The sequence below is a fragment of the Vanessa tameamea genome, chromosome 30 (assembly GCF_037043105.1).
Source record: "Vanessa tameamea isolate UH-Manoa-2023 chromosome 30, ilVanTame1 primary haplotype, whole genome shotgun sequence".
Lineage (NCBI taxonomy): Eukaryota > Metazoa > Arthropoda > Insecta > Lepidoptera > Nymphalidae > Vanessa > Vanessa tameamea.
The window spans coordinates 853,027-872,614 of NC_087338.1; positions in this window are offsets into that span (position 1 = coordinate 853,027).

The following is a 19,588-nucleotide window of genomic DNA, read 5'->3' on the forward strand; positions in this document are numbered from 1 at the left end:
AAGAGATACCCCCGGGTTGGACGTCGCTCAGAGAAATAGTAGGCTCAAATGTCAAGGCGGAGTTTAATTCTCGCCCCCACGTCCAGTGGCGCTGTAAAGGTCATTAGGGCTAACCGCAGTTTAACAATCAGACAAAAAAAGGATTCCGTACTAAACAAAATAATCAGTAAAAATTTCTAAAGATAAAGAAAAGTTGTTGGGGTTTAGACTTTGGTAATCTTATCCACTAAAACCCTAGCGATGGCCGTCCTCGACATGGATTGGAGAAGTTGCGGGATCTTTGTGTGAAACACAGACGTCCCCTGCTTCTGATGTGACGTGCTTAACTTGTAGTTCAGCTGAGCTCGTCTCTACAGTTGTCCTCCTCGCTCATATCTTCGGCAGATGAGGAAATAACGTTTGATTGACTCCTTAGGGTCACTTAAAATAGGAAATCCAAGCACACAAGACAAGACAAGCTATATTGTTATCATTTCGGGTACAAATATTCGGCAGAACAACCAACGCCACGTCATTTCTTGCATAAGACGAAAAGGGACACGTCATTATCATCATAATCCATGCTTCAGATGGCTTCGACTCAACCATGTCGACGGAGCCTTAAAGGACTTTGTACTCGCTCGCACAATACTGGCATTGAGGCCCCTTAAAGAACTTGCCGCCTCTGTCTTTTAACTTCACAATTGATCTGCAGCAGCAATTTTTAAGCATTGTGGCAATGGTTTACCAGTACCTTCGCGTTTAAGAAACCTCCGAAGAACAGAAGGACGACCCCCCGTAGTCGAACACAGAGGGCACTTGAGCGACCGGGAAGATTAGTACTATTTCCTGTATCCAATTTACCTACAGGCGAAATACTTTAGGCTCACATTGATATTTTTTTATGTTTGTTTAGGCGGCAACCATATCTATAAATAGTATAAAATAGTCGTCATCTGCCTTTGCCTGCATCTCCCGTTTACTTCTCAACAACTCAACGGATTTTGATACAGGTTTCACTAAACGGAAGATCGATAAATGAGGAACTTTTGGACATATAATATGTAGGGTTGGATTAACTAATCAGGGTTCTCTGGGCAATGTTTTTCTCGGTTTCCCTTCACTTTTCTAACTTTTCTGAAGATATGTAAGTATATTTTATAACGTTTATAATGTTATTTATAATTACGATATTTTTACAATAATTCGAATTCGGTATGCCGTAACCATATTCAAATAGAGAAAATATATTACTTCGACAATTTCAAATATAACTAAAACCAACGATCCATCTTTATTATCTTGGTGTGCGTGACAGCTACGCTTGACACTCTCCAAACGTCATAATACTTTAGTAGTGTGCGTGTACTTTGTAGTAACTGTTGGCCACGCATTTTTCAATGTGTTCTCAGCATTAACAGTCCTCATACATAAACTACTTACTTGTTTTGTTTTAATATGTCTAGATTTTTTATAAGCTAATGATCCTTATGATTTTATCGTGACATATGACGTATAACTTATGTAGAAATTGTTGTATTCTTTTATCGCACGTGATATTGGCAAAATAGTCTGTGCCCTCTCGGCACAAATAAAAGCCTCAATTTAAAAAAAAAAACGGTTAGTGCGAGTTTGACTCGCGCACGAGTGGTTTCGTACCATTGACTAGGTAAACAACATTTATTGATATCGAGCAAAAACACGTAAAAATATCGCATTTGTTTTATGGGAACCCCCCTTAATTTATTTTAGCGTTTGTTGTCATAGTGGCAACAGAAATGCATGATTTGTGAAAATTTCAACTGTCTAGCTGTTGCGATTCTTGAGATACAGTCTGGTAATAGACAGACGGAAGGACAGACAGCGAAGTCTTAGTAATAGCCTTCCGTTTCTATCCTTTGGGTACGGACCGTAAAAAAGAAGTGCTGTTTCATCTTGTCAAATAACATATATTGTCACTTAATGGTTTTAATAAGTACAGGTATTTAAGTTCATTAAAGGCAAGTTCTCTTATGGTTTTGACATTTATTTATCAACATAAGTACTATTTACATAATAACTAGCCAGGAGCTTCACATCTTTTAGATTGAAGAACAAACATAAAGTCCGAGGAATTTAAAAATTCTCGGCTTTTCTCGGCTATAATGTATTTGTATTACACATAAACCTTTCTCTTTAATCACTGCTTATTTATGAAAACCGCATTAAAATCGGTCGAGTAGTTTAAAAACTGCAAACGTATAGACGGCGGGAAGCGACTGTGTTAACCATGTAGAGATATATATAAAACTAACTGTTGCCGGCCCTTGCTCATATGAACTTTCTACCCCTTTAGGCATTTAGGGATAGAAATTTCAAAACAAGGACGAAGCTTTCTTAGTGGGTGTCTTTTTAATAAGACGACCCTACTCACTAAATTTAATGGCCCTAACTTTAATAGTTTACAGTCGGCAATGATGAATCAGTCAGTCAGGACATGTTATTTTATAAGTGTCGATATATATAAAAACGCAGGGTCTGCCTTAAACATCTAGGCGCCCCGAGCTGGACATGTATTCGTCGCCCTTTTATATGACCAGAGTCGGCCTGGGAAGGTCAAAGATGACCCTTCGAAAAAACACATGGAACGACCTTTTTTTTGACCTTTCGTAGCGAGTGTAATTGCAGTGTGATCGAGGACCGACTCCAACAATATACGTATGGTATTGAGGGTATGTAGGATGGGTGCAGGAATCTCGCCCCCCCAAAATTTGGCGCCCTGGGCTGTCGCCCCACTGCGCCCCGACATAAATCACGATAACTTGTCTTATTTATATCATAAGTTTATTTTTAACCTTTCAACAGTATATTCATCGATTTATACAACCACAAATAGGTTGTTCGTAATTAGTAATTAAAATTTCACTCCGAGCGTGGGACGCCTTCGCGTATTACTAAATATTGATGAAATAAGCCGCGTAGGCGATGGAATTGACTTATTGAGGTTGACTGAAGTGTATTACTTTTAAAAGTATTTGAAATTCGAATATCAGAACATGAGTAATGTTGCCATTTGTAAAAATATGGAATATTTATTTTAAACTTTTATTTATTTTAAAATTAACAAGATTTTCTATAATAATAAAAAAAAAATGTATTTAAATATGCAATAGTAGAGTAAGAAACAAATTGTCGAAGTTATTTATTAGTGATAGAGGATTCAATGCCAGATCAGCATCACTGAATTTTGATGTGCTTAATTTGTGTTTATATTCCATCTGGTACTCCATGAAGGAAAACATCGTGAGGTAACCTGCATTGAAGCAGCGTGAAATAATATAAATCACCAAAATAAAAGATACCCATACTCCAATACTGGAGCACACGCTTTTACTTTAGTAGTAAAATAAAAAATAAAAAATAGTTTTTTTTTTCAAATTATATATAAACGAACCAAAGAGAAAGTATACGCAACCAAACAACTTTATTTTTTGTTTAGTAGCGTATATTTTCTCTTATATTAAATAATAGAAAAAAAAAACAAAATAACAACCGATTAGAGAACCTTCTTTTTTCTTTCCATTTGAAGTCGTTTAAATAATCACGTATGTATGCAGCCTTAACGTAAATTAGTCTAATAACTCGCTCTCTATAAATTTATAAACTCGAGTAATATCATGAAACGATTCATATGGATATCATTTTAATTTTAGCAATTTGGTTTCATATCATAATAAAATACAAAGGTAAATTGCTCGTCTATTACATATTTAAAGTTGTATTAATATGTTGATCGAAATTGTTAAATTTTAGGGTTCCGTAACCAAAGGTCACCTTTGGTACCATAATCAAAATCAAAATATTGTTTATTCAAGTTGTCTTATAAAAACACTTTCGTATCATGTTACACTGTTGAATGAAATGCAAAGTTATCACCGGTTCGGAAATTATATTCTACCGAGAAGGCCTGTCACGAGACATGAACTTTTTTATTGAATAAGGGGGGGGAATGGGCAAAAGGCTGATGGAAAGCGATGGAAACCAAGTTTTTTCCCGCCTCAACATAAAGACAAAATATAATTTCAAACTGTATAATAATATAAAATCTTTAGAACGTCTATCAATTTGATGTATATCTACGATTTGAGGAGGCGGATCGTGACCCCTATGACGCCCCCTCGGACACCTCCTATTTATAAAAACAAAATATTAATCAAATTTTATTGATTGAGGCAAAGATATTCGTATCTTATTTATTTGTAGCGTAAGCCGATTTTTGTCCCAGTCATTATAGGACTATAGCTGCCAATAAAAAATCAGTTATGGTCTCATTTCGAAGAGCTCCAGCCGTAGATGTGCAGAAAATTAAGGAGGATTATTGATTGAAATTTACTAAATTGTTACGATTTAACAAAGATTTAATTTTAGAGAGCGGATAAAAGGTACTGGCCGGTTAGAGACCAGTGCTACGGCTGTATAAGGAAAAAAATAAAACCTATCATAAGTTTCGAAATTCCTAAAAAATCTTTTGAGTAAACGCGAAGGTTTCCGTCTAAATTAATAGATAACTAACTAGTGGGTAGTTATCTATTAATACGGGAATTTCTGTAAAATCACAAGAAACAGAATATTATCCATCGAAACTTTTTACAACATTTCAACGAATTTAAAATTAATATCCCGATGACGAGCGAAGACGTCGCTGGTATTGAATTAATAATAGGATTCATAAGGTCAGTTGTGTGCTATCAGTTTGTTCGTCACTTTTAACATTATTAAAACTTATTTCACTGAACTAGCCCAGTGGTTAGAACGCGTGCATCTTAACCGATGATGTCGGGTCAAACCCAGGCAGGCACCACTGAATTTTCATGTGCTTAATTTGTGTTTATAATTCATCTCGTGCTCGGTGGTGAAGGAAAACATCGTGAGGAAACCTGCATGTGTCTAATTTCAACGAAATTCTGCCACATGTGTATTCCACCAACCCGCATTGGAGCAGCGTGGTGGAATATGCTCCATACCTTCTCCTCAACGGGAGAGGAGGCGTTAGCCCAGAAGTGGGAAATTTACAGGCTGATTATGACTTTAGAATCCACAGTCATATTAGTCATATCATTATTAATATCATAGCCGTCTCAAGCAATGCTGGGGCCCTTGGGCACCCATGAATTTGGGGCCCGTTTGGAAGATATTTACTACCATGTACAAATAATTTGCTTATAGCCAGGCCTTAAGTATAGATTCAAATAAACGGTGCGGTACTTTTCGTAAATTCGTAGGAATCTGGTTGGTTGTACAATCTTATGGCTATAGTATATCTCTTTCTATCAGGAAGAGCACGTCTATAGCTTTCAACTTTTAATATCGACTAGCCTTTTGATAAATATGTTAGTTATTTCTTACAAATATGACAATTTCGAAAATATAATGTATAGCAGTCAACGTGAAACAAACGTGTGAAACAAATTGTTGGTTCTTCGGGGCCCTCTAAGGATGGGGGCCCTGGGCACGTGCCCCGTGTGCCCTATGGTAAAGACGGTAATGATTAATATAATATGGTATTATAAACATAATACCAGCTATCCTCCCAGGTTCGCTCGAAAACAATAAGGGTCTACATAAATATTTTATATTGAAGATCAAAAAGAGTAATTTTGATATTATTTTGGTCCAGGACCTTCGTTGCAGAGACTCTCCATTTAACTGATTGAAATCAAAATAAAAACACACTTTATTCAAGTAGACTATTACAAGCACTTTTGAATCGTCATTTAACAAACTGTATTAAGTAAAGCTACCACCGGTTCGGAACGTTTATTCTACCGAGAAGAACCGGGAAGAACCGGTTTGTTGAAATTGGTCAATATTTCTCTTGCAATAGATTTAAGTACATAGTAGAAACTATTAATGTGTTCCTATTACATAATACCGTGACAATAGCAGGGCCGGATCTACCATATAGCTTTTTGGGCTTCTGCCCAGGGCCTCGTGGATTCAAGGGGGCCCCAACTAGGTCAAGTCAAAGTCAAAAATAGATGATAATGGGAAAGGATTCCTAACTTTATTAAATGAAACAGATCGTATTGTTGCAGCCCTGTGAGTCCTGCAATTGATCAAACCCATTCAATTAATTTAATACAAGTCTACGTTCAGATATGTCTTAGGTGGACCCCTAAGTAATGTTAGCCCAGGGCCCCCTAAAGTAACAGTCTAGCCCTGGACAATAGTAAATAACATTAATGACATTTAAGTTTTACAAAGCGTGTTAAAATTATATATAGTTTTTATCAACATTTAACAATCCTTACATCACCAATGCGCCATCCTTGGGAAGTACGATGTTATATCCCTCGTGCCTGTAGTTACACTGACTCACCCTTCAAACCGGAACACAACAATACTGAGTACTGCTGTTTCACGGAGATATGTATGGGTTGTACCACATGGTCTTTCACAAAGCCCCACGTCCCCCCCCCCACCTCCAATTGACTATTATTTGTACTGGAATGTTATATGTAATTAATTTTTTTTAAAATATATATTGTCACTGGCTTTTATTGAGGGAAATACAGTGTGTTATGGTTGTAACGTGTTACTAAATTACACGCTTGTCGGCGAAGAAAATCGCTAATTCCATTTTATCGATATCGATAAAATAATTTTATTCATATATTATGTTTATTAAGTAAACTTAAATATATTAAAATATATACGTATTAAGCAAATCGTTTTATTAGATATGTTAATATTATTATATTTTTTATTAATATCATTTGAATCTATACTATAATATACTCGTAAGTGATGTACACCTTAAATAAGGTTAGGCTGAATTGCTCTAAGCTTTGGTGGCCGTCAGTGAATACATTATAATCTGTGTTATTATTAATTTAAATAAATTTTCCTTAAATATATAGATGTATATCTTATCAGTAATCACTAGAAAACTGTAAGTACCACCTTTTTCTGATTACTTTGACGTAACAAGATATAAAAAATGGTACCAACATTCGTAACAAACTACAAATTAAGTCCTTATTTAATTTGCAATTGAAACACTTGGACTAATAATGCAAAATGACGAATGAATTTCTAAAAATATGTAATACTGGTTCAACAAGAAACCTTATCGCTCCATTGATAATTGATTGGTTAATTTTTCGGCCAGAAATCTAAATTTCGATTCAGTGGCTCAACGCTGCTCAAATCCTTGTTACCACGCAGTCGTACTTAGCACGGTAGCTATTTTTAATTATTATCCGTTTATACTTATTTAAATCTCCAATGTAAATATACGTTCAATATTTTAAATTTTACTTAACATATTTCAACACTTACACAAATACTGAACATATAAACACATATTTCATCGCGTAAGTAAGGATAATGCTTTTTCAATTTTAAAAAATAAATGATTTCGTTGTTGCGAATAAAATGTAAAAGTCAATTCTATGACATCAATGCATCAACAGTAAACTATACGGATATCTGGGAGGGGATACGTAATAGAATTCAAACATTAAAGTATAAACTGTTGAACTAGAACTAGAAGCTTTACACCTCGATATTTGGAAATCCCCAACAGCACGATTTTAAGGCATATTTTGCTTCGAGCAACCATTCTCTGGAACCAGCTCCCGACGGCGATTTTTGTATACCTACTCATTATTAAAGACCAGCACCTGCAAGCCTACGGAATTGCAGATGTCCATGGGCGGTGGTAGCCACGTTACATCAGGTGAGCCTCCTGCTAGTTTGCCCCCTGTGCCTAAAAGAAAAAAGAAATGAAGTGGCGCAATTAAAAAGTGACTTGTTTGTAATAAATAAGGTAAACACTTTAAGTTATTACTTATTAGGAACTTATTAGGAAGAAGTTGTCGCTCGCGGCTTCGTTTTAGGGGTTTGATTAATATTAGTATATTATGGAAGTATAGATTATGTACTATGACTTCAGTACATATGGACAGTTATTCATGTTATCTGGAGAGAATTAGAGTATACCGACTCTATCAATATATTTATTTATTATCCTTTGAGAATTCGATATGATTTCGCGTATCGTTCTAATCTTGACGATCGTGTTCTGTGGTGAGTTTCGAGTCTGTTCGTATTATTTAATATAGTCCTAATTCGGGAAGTTCACTACGACGTGTCTTTCTGTTTTTTATAAATTGTTAATTAATACACATACTACCTTTTGTTTAATAATCTGTGTTTAAGATCAAATTACTTGTAAATTTACCGAGAAGCACTCACAATAAACAAAACATATTTGAATCAATTGTTTTAGTATGAAAAACGTGATTCAATAAAATACTTTTTTATCATCTATGTTTGACTAAAGTTACCAAACATTTTTAATCTTTCATACGAGCGTCAAGTAACTCATCTATTTGGAATTTTGGCAGCCATCAATTATTTCCCCTCGTTTTCTTTCAGCTGCCAATACTACGACATTTTAATAATAATCAGCTACAACGTAAAGGAGCACTTTTTTTTATTAAACAGCTATCGACTTAACAAAGCAAAGTGTAGAATACCATAATGCCTAATACAATATAAAAAAAAAAACATAAAATTAAAAATTATTATAACCACATATGAAACATATTTAAAGTAGTACAAGTAGTTTTCAAGTAGTGTGTTTAATAAATAAAATCTATATATCACGAATAATGTTTACATTACAGAATAAAAATAAATTATAAAACAAAATGATCGCAAGTCGATATTTTCAGGCAGCATTACATCACTTCGTTGTCATTCAGCGGCCATCTTGGATAGTTATTTGAAAATCGAAAGCCGGCGGAAACGCGCGCGATTACAGCGCGGGAAATATTCAATAAAAATAAATACATTCCATACGTGAACGTTTGAACAATGACACGATGATGTTCTATTAAAGAGTTTAATGTGATTGTGATTTTTTTTTTTTATATTAATGGCTGTATAATTAATTCGGGTGAGTTTTCCGATTTCACGGTACGATTTCAACGTGATTTTAAATCTAAATTCGTGACGACACGTATGTATGTAGTTTATTTTTAAAACGTACACTATCGAACAGATGTTTTATTGAACACCAATATTATTGATGTGTGCTTATGTAAATAATATGTACTTATTCTTAATGAACAATAGAGGGGGAGTGTAAACATTGCATGAATTTTGATTTGCTTGTCAGTTTCACTATTGTAATGTATTTTAATGTGGTATTTAATTTATGTTGAGTGACAGCGTCCTTTGTTAATATTGGTATCGTGATTTATTTATTTATTTATTGGAAAAGTTACACCATTAACTTATCACTAAGCACTTAAAATTAATATCTGACTTGGGTAACATACAAAGTGATACGTATTTAAAGGTGTAAACAAAATTAAAAAAGGTACGCTTTTTTTATTACACTAGAAGCGTCCCGGCTTTGCACGGGTAGAATATCTACGTAAAATAAAATTAAATGAAAATTGATTAAGGTAATCTTAATTATTAAAAATTAACGTGTCTATGTATGTCCTCAGTGCGTTGTTAAACCTTAAATCGATTATGACAAAACTTTAGTTGAAGTTCTGTGCCCGTTCGTTAGGTTAGTTGTTTATATTGATAAACGTTTTATGTATTGTGTGAAACTGGGACGTATTAACTATATTTGAAATATTAAACAATTCGAATAAAAGTATGTTTATTATTAATGTTAACAATGCAATTTGTTTTGAATTATTGTTTTCTCGGTCACAATAAATATGTAAAGCGTGTAAACAATTAACATTCCAAGCGCCATTCATTCCGCAATGAAAAACTATGAATTATATGTATAACCTAGAACTTTTATAAGTACTAGTTCGCTCTGTGATCAAACCATCGAAATGTAGTCTTTGATAATTTAAGAGGATAGGTAATAACTCTTTTGTGTGATAATGTATACTCTTAACATCTTGATTTCAAGCCTCAGGTCGGGCCGACAAAAAGCCCCGGAGCTCAGGGGGGGCCTCTAACCTAAACTTTGAAAAGAGCTGGTCAGCCAAGTCACCAGCTCCTGAAGCTAGAAAACTTCGACCCAGTTCACAAGATTTTTTTTCCTATCCATAATTTTGAAGGACAATATAAGTTAAAGAAGGGTTGAGGGCCCGATTCTTTTCCTATGCACCGGGGCCTTTGCTCACGTAGCTACGCCATTGAGTAACAGTCCAAAGTCTGGAAAATGGAATTGTGTACAACGCCGTGTCTTGGTAACGTAAAGCCGTCGGTCATGTGCTTGAACTTTTGCCGGCTGTATCGGATTTGCCGTCCCACCGGATTAGGAGCGTGGGAACAGAGTGCTGTGTTTGCGCACACACTTTTTTATGGTATGGTTGGGGGGCGAGCATATGGGCCCATATTACAGGTAAGTGTTCACCACCGCCCATAGACAACGGTGCTGTAAGATGTAATAAGAACCATTCCTTACTTCACAAATGTGCCTCCAACCTTGGGAATTAAGATGTTATATCCCTGTAGTTACACTGGCCCACTCACCCTTCATACCGGAACACAACAATTCTGAGTACTGTTGTTTGGCGGTAGTATATCTGATGAGTGTGTGGTACCTACCCAGACGGGCTTGCACAAAGCCCTACCACCACTGTTTTTCGTAGTTAGTTCCTCCGTTGAGATTCGACTCCGTGACTGAAATCGGTCAGGAGCACATTGCGCTTTTCCAACAGGATCCCAAAACACGTTCAAAAATATTCAATTGGAAAATTTTAACGAATCGTTATAGAGCGTTTGTGTGCTGAGAGATATGAAATAATTCTTATAGTTTCGGAAAAAGTGGCTGAAACATACGGACGGACAGACAGACATGACGAATCTATAAGGGTTCCGTTTTTGCCTTTTGGCTACGGAACCCTAAAAACTAATGATTTTTTAAGTGATTGCACCACCTAACTTAGAAACCTACCTTAGAAATGTAACCATCGCATTCAGGTTATTTCAAATAAATAAAAAAGGAATATTGTTATTGTAATATATAATTGTTCAATTTAAAAAAAAAAAAAAAAAAATTAAAAAAAAGTTGTTATAGGAATTTTGGATTGGATCCTAAATTATCTAAACTTAAATATCAATTTGAGGAAATGAATATTCATTTCGATGCTGTTTTTTAAACTTAATACGTCAAACTCGTATACTCCGAATCGGTTGTAAGACTAAAAAAATGTACTGAACTGCTATGTTATTGCCTACTTTTATATACATGTTAAAACAATAGATAATTCATTTTGATTCACACGCAAGCATTTTATTACGTTTCTTTAAAGATTTTTTTTTAATCTCCACAGACTAATGTCTTGTCCTTGTTTTTTTTTATTGCCCACTATCATTTAAAAACATGATTCTAATATTATATCCGACCATAATAAAATTTTGAATACACGTTTTCAGGGGAATGAGCCGAGATGGCCCAGTCGTTAGAACGCGTGCATCTTAACCGATGATTTCGGGTTCAAACGCAGGCAGGCACCACTGAATTTTCATGTGCTTAATTTGTGTTTATAATTCATCTCGTGCTCGGCGGTGAAGGAAAACATCGTGAGGAAACTTGCATGTGTGTAATTTCAACGAAATTCTGCCACATGTGTATTCCACCAACCCGCATTGGAGCAGCGTGGTGGAATATGCTCCATACCTTCTCCTCAACGGGAGAGGAGGCCTTAGCCCAGCAGTGGGAAATTTACAGGCTATGTATTATGTTATGTATGTGCATATTCGCTCATATGCCGTGGGCTACCAGTACACGAAGATGGCAATATAGTCAACCGCCCGATGTCATTTACATCAGCATCATTCGCTATCGCATCTTGCAAATTAACATATTCTTCGGATCTTAATTTTGCTCGGTTGAAACGAATAAAATTAAGACGTTCTGTTTCTATTTTGGCATACATATCAACGATGTACTGATGACATAGTTTTCCACTCAAGATATAATTTTGTGCTTGTGGACGAACCATCAATCGATACGAACAAAAATTCATGGCACTAACGTTTTTTCTGTATATGTAGACCTGAAAATAAATGCAAAATGTGACTTTGGAAAATTATACAAATGAAAATGTCAACATACAGAAAATAGGTTAATTATTTACCGGTTTGTGGATCAGTCATTGGTATATTGATATGGTAGCCATCGTCACCTTTCCAATGCAATATTGGGTATTGGAATGCATCATGACTACGATGAAGTTCCGAAACACGTTGCAACTCCTCATTTCTGCGATGAAGTACAATATCACGGGATTGAAATTGATCACCAACAATTACAATTGCAACCTCATCAATTGTCGGTGCATTGAATCGCCTGGCATGCTCTCCAAAAGGTGTTCTATCAGCCCTTATTACGATTTTGTGATTATCAGATAGCATACGATCGAGAGCAATTTTAAACAATTGAACTATTGCGTTATGCTGATGGAAAAACCATTGTAGCTCTCGAATAATTTCTCGTCTTGTATTAGAAACAATTGTACAGCGTTGATCTAATTCATGATTTTCATCACCAATAAAATAAATTTGCAAAAATTGATGATCAGCGTCGGGGTACGGCAATAACGGACCAACTTGATGATAAATCTGGCCCTGAATCTGTAACATGTATACAATTTTAGGTTGTTGGATAAGAATTTTTAAAACTATCGAATACTTTATGATTAAGATTGATATAAATATGGGACAATCCAGTTGAAGTATTTACCTTACACGTCAGCGTGAAATTATCTCTATTAATTTTAGTAGCACCAAAAGAAGTCATTTGAAATGCCGAACTGTATTGTTGAATATGACTCAAAAAATGCTTCGATGTTTGAGATGTCCCAAATATTAATGAATATAATGGTTCGGGTGGAATTTCTAATGCTGGCAATCTAACTTTGCCATTAGCACAACACATGCCGGGCGTTTCACCTGAAAATTTTGCCGCATCACAATGTGGACATATTACGTCCATCATTCCAATGTATCCGTACATACTATAATCAATCTGACTTGTAATTAAAAGCAGCACACATCGTTTCAGTCAAAGTAGCACGACGTATTCGTGATCGCCGTGGAAGATTCAGTACAGGCACAGGGTCAGCAGATCTATTTCGTGCACTACGGTCACGCTGCGATGCATTAGCTCGTGTGCGTTCATCTGCAGTCTGTGATCGTCTTTGTGATGTCACAAAATTTGTATTACGCATTCACCGATCTATATATTTTGCTCGTCTGGCTCGTGGCATTGATCCTTCATCCTTCATATACAAAAGAAAAAATGAAATTGAAAACAAATTGCTCCATTAATAGTGGTGTATCAGTATTTATACACGTGTGTCTGGAAATATACGGGACGAAATATTGGTGGTTATTTTCCTGCAAGATATCGATTCAGTTTCGCGTAAAAATAAAAATACAAGAGGAGTAGGTATTGTCTACTAAATCAACAACAACCAACAAAATTTCACCCTGTACCTATATAACTGCATTCGTTGTCAATGTATAAAAAAATGTCAATAATCCATTACAAAATAATAAAATACACAGCAATATGTTTTTTTTTTCAAATTAAGAAACATACATACATGTTGTAATCACTTCAACAGTTCAAAACTTACCGTTTGTGTAAATGCGTTTGACAATTTAATTCAAATAAAACCTGCTGACTACATGAAACAACGACAGCGCACTAAATAACTGAGTAAAATTTAAAAATTGAAAGTACACGCTACTTTTAAATCGACAAACGTAAATAAATATTTATATGATTTTAGTTTTTAAATAGCTAGCAATTAAGTAGTATATTTTTTTAAGAAATGAATTGATGTCCTAACTGATTTTTGTATTATTTCTAATGACAGCTCAATCATTTTTAAAATAAGAAATTGTGTTACATGCCAGTATTTAATGCTATGCCATGGGTTATTTGGAAATAATAAATTGAATTAAGACGTATTACATATTGAAACTGGTGGATGAGTGTACTCATTTTTAATTGATACTTAACCAAAGGGAAAGTATATCTTCAATCACAAAACAATAATTTTCCAAATCAGTTCATAAATGATAGAGCTATAACAGACACAAACGCCGAAATTGTCCACTGCTTAGGGCGCTCCCAAACTTTCTCCTAAAAGGAGAAGACTTTAGCACAGCAGACCATAATAAAAAAAAAACAAAATCCAATCGAATTCCGAACGTCGTTTTTTTTAAATCGTTTTAAAAAAAGAAAGCCGTTTTTATTTCGACTTTTTAACCTGACATGAAGGGATGAGGTTTAATCGTCAAAGTCTATTGACTGTCGGTCTTGATTGACATATAACATGCATTACAGAACTCTACACACAAAGGCATGACATGAAATCTATCGAATAGTTCAAGAAACATAATTATCCTATCAAATACTATTAAATATAAACGTAATTTTTGATTTGCACCAGAGATTTACAACACGTCAAAGACTGGTAAATATTTTAGGAGTATATATATATATATACCCGTTTCATATGCCCTCAATCGCTGTTTCAATGGGGTCGGTTGAACCAAAATGTATATATCTTAAATTTCATTTATTTCTAAAAATAATAATCCGTCAACTATAACGATACAACCATATTGTATCTAAAAGTATACCTTTGAATTTCACGTTTCGTAATCGTCACTTGGTTAATAAATAACAGAATTATAAGCGATACAAGCTAAATTGTTTCAACCGTACCCGGTCTACCTACAGGAAAGTTTTATCATATAACCAATTTCAATCGAAGACGGAGTACAGATAAACAAACCATAGATTTAAATATTCCATGCGATTCGCTAATAGCTCCTCAATATAATTTACTACACAATGAGCCGACATAGCCCAGACAAGCACCACTGAATTATCATGTGCTTAATTTGTGTTTATAATTCATCTCGTGCTCGGCGGTAAGGAAAACGTCGTGAGGAAACCTGCATGTGTCTAATTTCAACGAAATTCTTCCACACGTGTATTCCACCAACCTGCACTGGAGCAGCGTGAATATGCTCCAAATCTTCTCCTCAGAGGGAGAGGAGGTTTTAGCCCAGCAGTGGGAAATTTACAGGTTGTTAATGTAATGTAATATTATTCACTACAAACAGTTCTTGATTAATATGTCTATCTGTATTTAGAATACAATACTATATTACGAAACCAATTAAATCCAGTTTAATTTTACTTCCAAAGTATCGATAACGACATCGCTGACATTCTAGGCGCCATTTTTTCGCGTCTCATAACTAATATCACAGACAATACGAGACCTCGACCAATGATATCGCGTCATTTCAAGGTCAAGTTGTTTATTTGTCTTTACTCTTGCGGTTGGATTCCTGAACCGATTTAGATGAAATTCGGTATAGAGATAGTTTGAGTTCCGTGGAAGGACAGAGACTACATTTTTAATACGCCCCTTAGCCGATTTAAGCGTGAATAGTTAAAAGGGTTACTTTCGCATTTATAATGTCAGCATAGAGTCTATTGACCAACAGTAACGCTTAATTCCATTTGATTTGTATCATTTTATGAAAACTGTCCGCCAATATCCGAACGTTTGGTAATTCTTCTTTTGAACTGTAAAGTACAAATTATAAAAATAGCTTGCTGCTAAATACCGACTGGAGACGGTGAGGTAAACAGTCCAACAATGATTTTCATATATCGTCAGCGTCTGTTTATTTCTTTAAAATGTCCCCCCGCGTGGTGGGGGTTAGGTGTTAGATACTAATATATTTTTCGTCCGTGGAAAATTTCATGAAGGCCTGTTGAGTTAAGACGGAAAAGCGTAGAATAAAATAAGTTCTTATAATAAATATAAATAAATAATAAATATTGGACAACATCACATACATTACTCAGACCCCAATGTAAGTAGCTAAAGCACTTGTGTTATGGAAAATCAGAAGTAACGACGGTACCACATACACCCAGACCCAAGACAACATAGAAAACTAATTAACTTTTTCTACATCGACTCGGCCGGGAATCGAACTCGAGACCTCGGAGTGGCGTACCCATGAAAACCGGTGTACACACTACTCGACCACGGAGGTCGTCGGTCGTCTTATATAAGTGTTTAACCTATCTGGCCAATAACTAATAAGCGTAGAAAGCTGTAATTTGTAATATAAGTTTAGTTTAAGGCAAGCATCCTCTAAGAAAGGATTTTTTAATATTATTATTATTTTTTATTTAAGGTTGGGTCTCTCTAGTGAGTATGATACATAGTCGTGACAGAGGGACTCGTCCATAACACCATATGTTATATAAGCAACTAAAGAATAAACAAACTTTTAATTAATATAAATATATAATAAAAATAGTGCATGCGTGTTTGTGTGAGGCGAGTGTGTGCGTGTGTGTGTGTATAAATCATTGATGTGCAGTGTGTTTTGGTTTATAAAATTTTAACTTTAAGGCCCTCCTTCCCTATGTATCCCTATGCATCCCTATGTACAATAGGCAAGGGAGGGATAATGGGGTTAAGCTTTGTATGAGTTTACATCGAATATTAGTTTATTCCAATCGAATAAGGAATAAAGATAAACCAATCTTACATTTACGTATGCCACGCGATTTGTTGTGATTGTGTTGATTTGATTCTTGATTAATATATCTTTATTTATAATACAACACTATTACACTTAACTACTTGTATACACTATAATTTAACAATTCCATATCCCAGACAAGCACCACTGAATTTTCATGCGCTTAATTTGTTTATAATTGCAGCAGTGGGAAATTTACAGGCTTTTATATAAATAAAATAAATTTGCCTACTGCCATAACACTTGTGATAGGGTTTTACTGCGAGCCCGTCTGGATAGATACTCCTTACTCATCACATATTCTACCGAGGAACAGCAATACTTATTTGTTGGGTTCGAAGTTCGAGCAAGCCAGTGTAACAAGATGTACATTGCGCGGCGAGCATAGCATTCTAATATCCGAGGTTGATATGGGATTTACAATGTAAGAGACCATTAATATTCCGTACAGTGGCAGTTCTATGGGAGATGGTGACCATTTGATGATCACCATAAAATTGGCAACTTGCCAGTTATCAACTTTAAGCCTACTTAAAAAAAAAAACTTATTGCTATATGTTTACTTAAACTGGCTCACGACTGGCAGACGCAAGAAACCAATTCGTTAATGCCAATGGAATAATATACATAAAAAAACAACACCACGTGATTATACACCTGTCCTGACATAAATATAAATTTATGGTAACCCTACACGTAACAGTTTAAGTAGAACCTTGCGTGACCAATCGGCTGTTAGATTAGGCTTCTGATTGGTTTTGTGTATAATCCGTTAGTTCACTTGCTCAGGTTACCATTAATATATTATGGTGTCCGTCTGTTTGTAGCAAAACTTATATCACTTAAAGAAATTACGAATTACTAAAATGTCTTAAGAGATGAATATGACGATGCTGATGAACTAAACAGATCACCAGGTAATTGAGTTACCTGATGGTAAGTGGTCGTCAATGTTCATTTACATCGGCACTAAAGGAAATTACCAGATCCCGGGGCAACAAAAGATTAGGGGCCCCGAATTATTTCCAAAAAAAATTAAAATAGTAGTATTTCTAGTCCATCGAATCAAATCAAATCAATTTTATTCAAGTAAACTTCACAATGAAGCGTTTTTGAATCGTCGATTTTAAAATACTACCACCGTTTCGGAAAGCAGCCTCCAGCGAGAAGAAACGGCAAGAAACTCGCATAGTTGCTCTCTTCAAATAAACAGATTTACAATGCTGTTTTTTACAATAATTAGTGTCCTGTGATGGAACCCGAGCCTAAATCCAGGCGTTTTTTTCTAAAAATTACTCTTTTAATGAATATTAAGATTTATTCATTAATTTAGTCTTAATAAACTTTTTAAATATAAATGTCCTATATAAAGCCTTATTCTCCACGTGCGAAGCCGGGACGCTTAATTAATATGAAATAAAAAAACACATAATCCGTTGGAAAGGCACCGTGACATGAAAGAGTTAAGGGCCTAACTGACGAGGCAATCACTATAAACATATACCAGCTACCCCCCCCGACTTCCCTTGAGTAAAATTAAAATTATATATTTCAAACAATGACATATAAACATACGCCTACCGCCTTTTTTTCACGCAGTTACCTTCGGAAAATGCTGGGAGGGAGGCACTGGGGGGAACCAGGGTATTTGGGATTTTTAACCACTGCGATGGCCGTCTTTGACACGGATCAGAGAGGCTGCGAAATTGTGTTGATATAACGCATCCTCCCTCGTGTTGTGCTGCACACGTGGCTCGGTGGAGCTCTCCTCAGGGGATACACTTAATATCATTCAGCCAGACACGTGAGATCCTCACCTCACACGTTCACGGCCCCAGGATCGCGCCCTATCTTTTAACACAACCTTTCTATTCCAACAATACCAATGTATCAAGACTGCTTGCGTCTTATATTCAAGGGTTTGTTTAAATATTTCGTTCTATACTTAAAGCGATTTTAATTTCGAATTACGAAGTGTAAAACGCATTATTAATTTGCAGAAAACATTTCTAACTACACGTTTTAATAAGAATTAATGCTTTGTGACAATTGAGTTAAGTTATAGCCGCCATTTGTTTTACCATTTATTTAAAAATAATAATAGTTGTTCTGAATCTATTTAAAAGATAAATCTGTATCACTATTCCGTAGCCATTATGGAGATCTACAAAACTCTACTATAAAGTATCTATGTATCGACCGTATTTGTTTTGGCAACGTTCGCTTAGAAAGCTCGACTCTCTCATCGATTACGTCGTTAGGAAAACATCAAATCAGTTTAACGAAAAAAATATGAAGAATTTAACAAAAAAAAAAACAGAGGTGTCGTTGGATACCCAGTTGGAACGAAGTTGCTTTCGTTTAATATTATGTATCGACACTAAATAAATTAGTAACATTCGAGACTAATTCAAGAATAAAAATGTTATTAAAAATTCCGTGTGAATTAAAACAATAACATGAAATAACTCCATAGTATATATGTATTACTCTGTTCCAACCAGAAGAGGATAAAAGCCAAATTTACAACATTTGACAGCAAATTGACGCGACATCATTGGTCGAGAGCTCGATTAATCTATGACATTCACTTTGGATTAGCGAAAAAATGGCGTGTTGACGAAATTGTTACGGAAATTTCGGAGGTAAAATTAAAGTGGAAATAAATAGTTAAGTGTAATAAATAAATACATATTAATCATAAACTCTTAGTAGTGCACAATATAGCTGAGTTATTAGCAAATCGCATGAAATACGTAAATCTAAGGTTTGTTTATCTTTATTCCTACTTCGATCGGAATAGGCTATACATAACGACGATCGACGTGGTCGAGTAGTGTGTGCACCGGTTTTCATGGGTACGATTCCCGGCCGAGTCGATGTAGAAAAAGTTAATTAGTTTTCCATGTTGTCTTGGGTCTGGCTGTTTGTGGTACCGTCGTTACTTCTGATTTTCCAAAGTGCTTTAGATACTTACGTTGGGATCAGAGTAATGTACGTGATGTTGTCCGATATTTATTTATTATTATTATTATAAATGAAACAA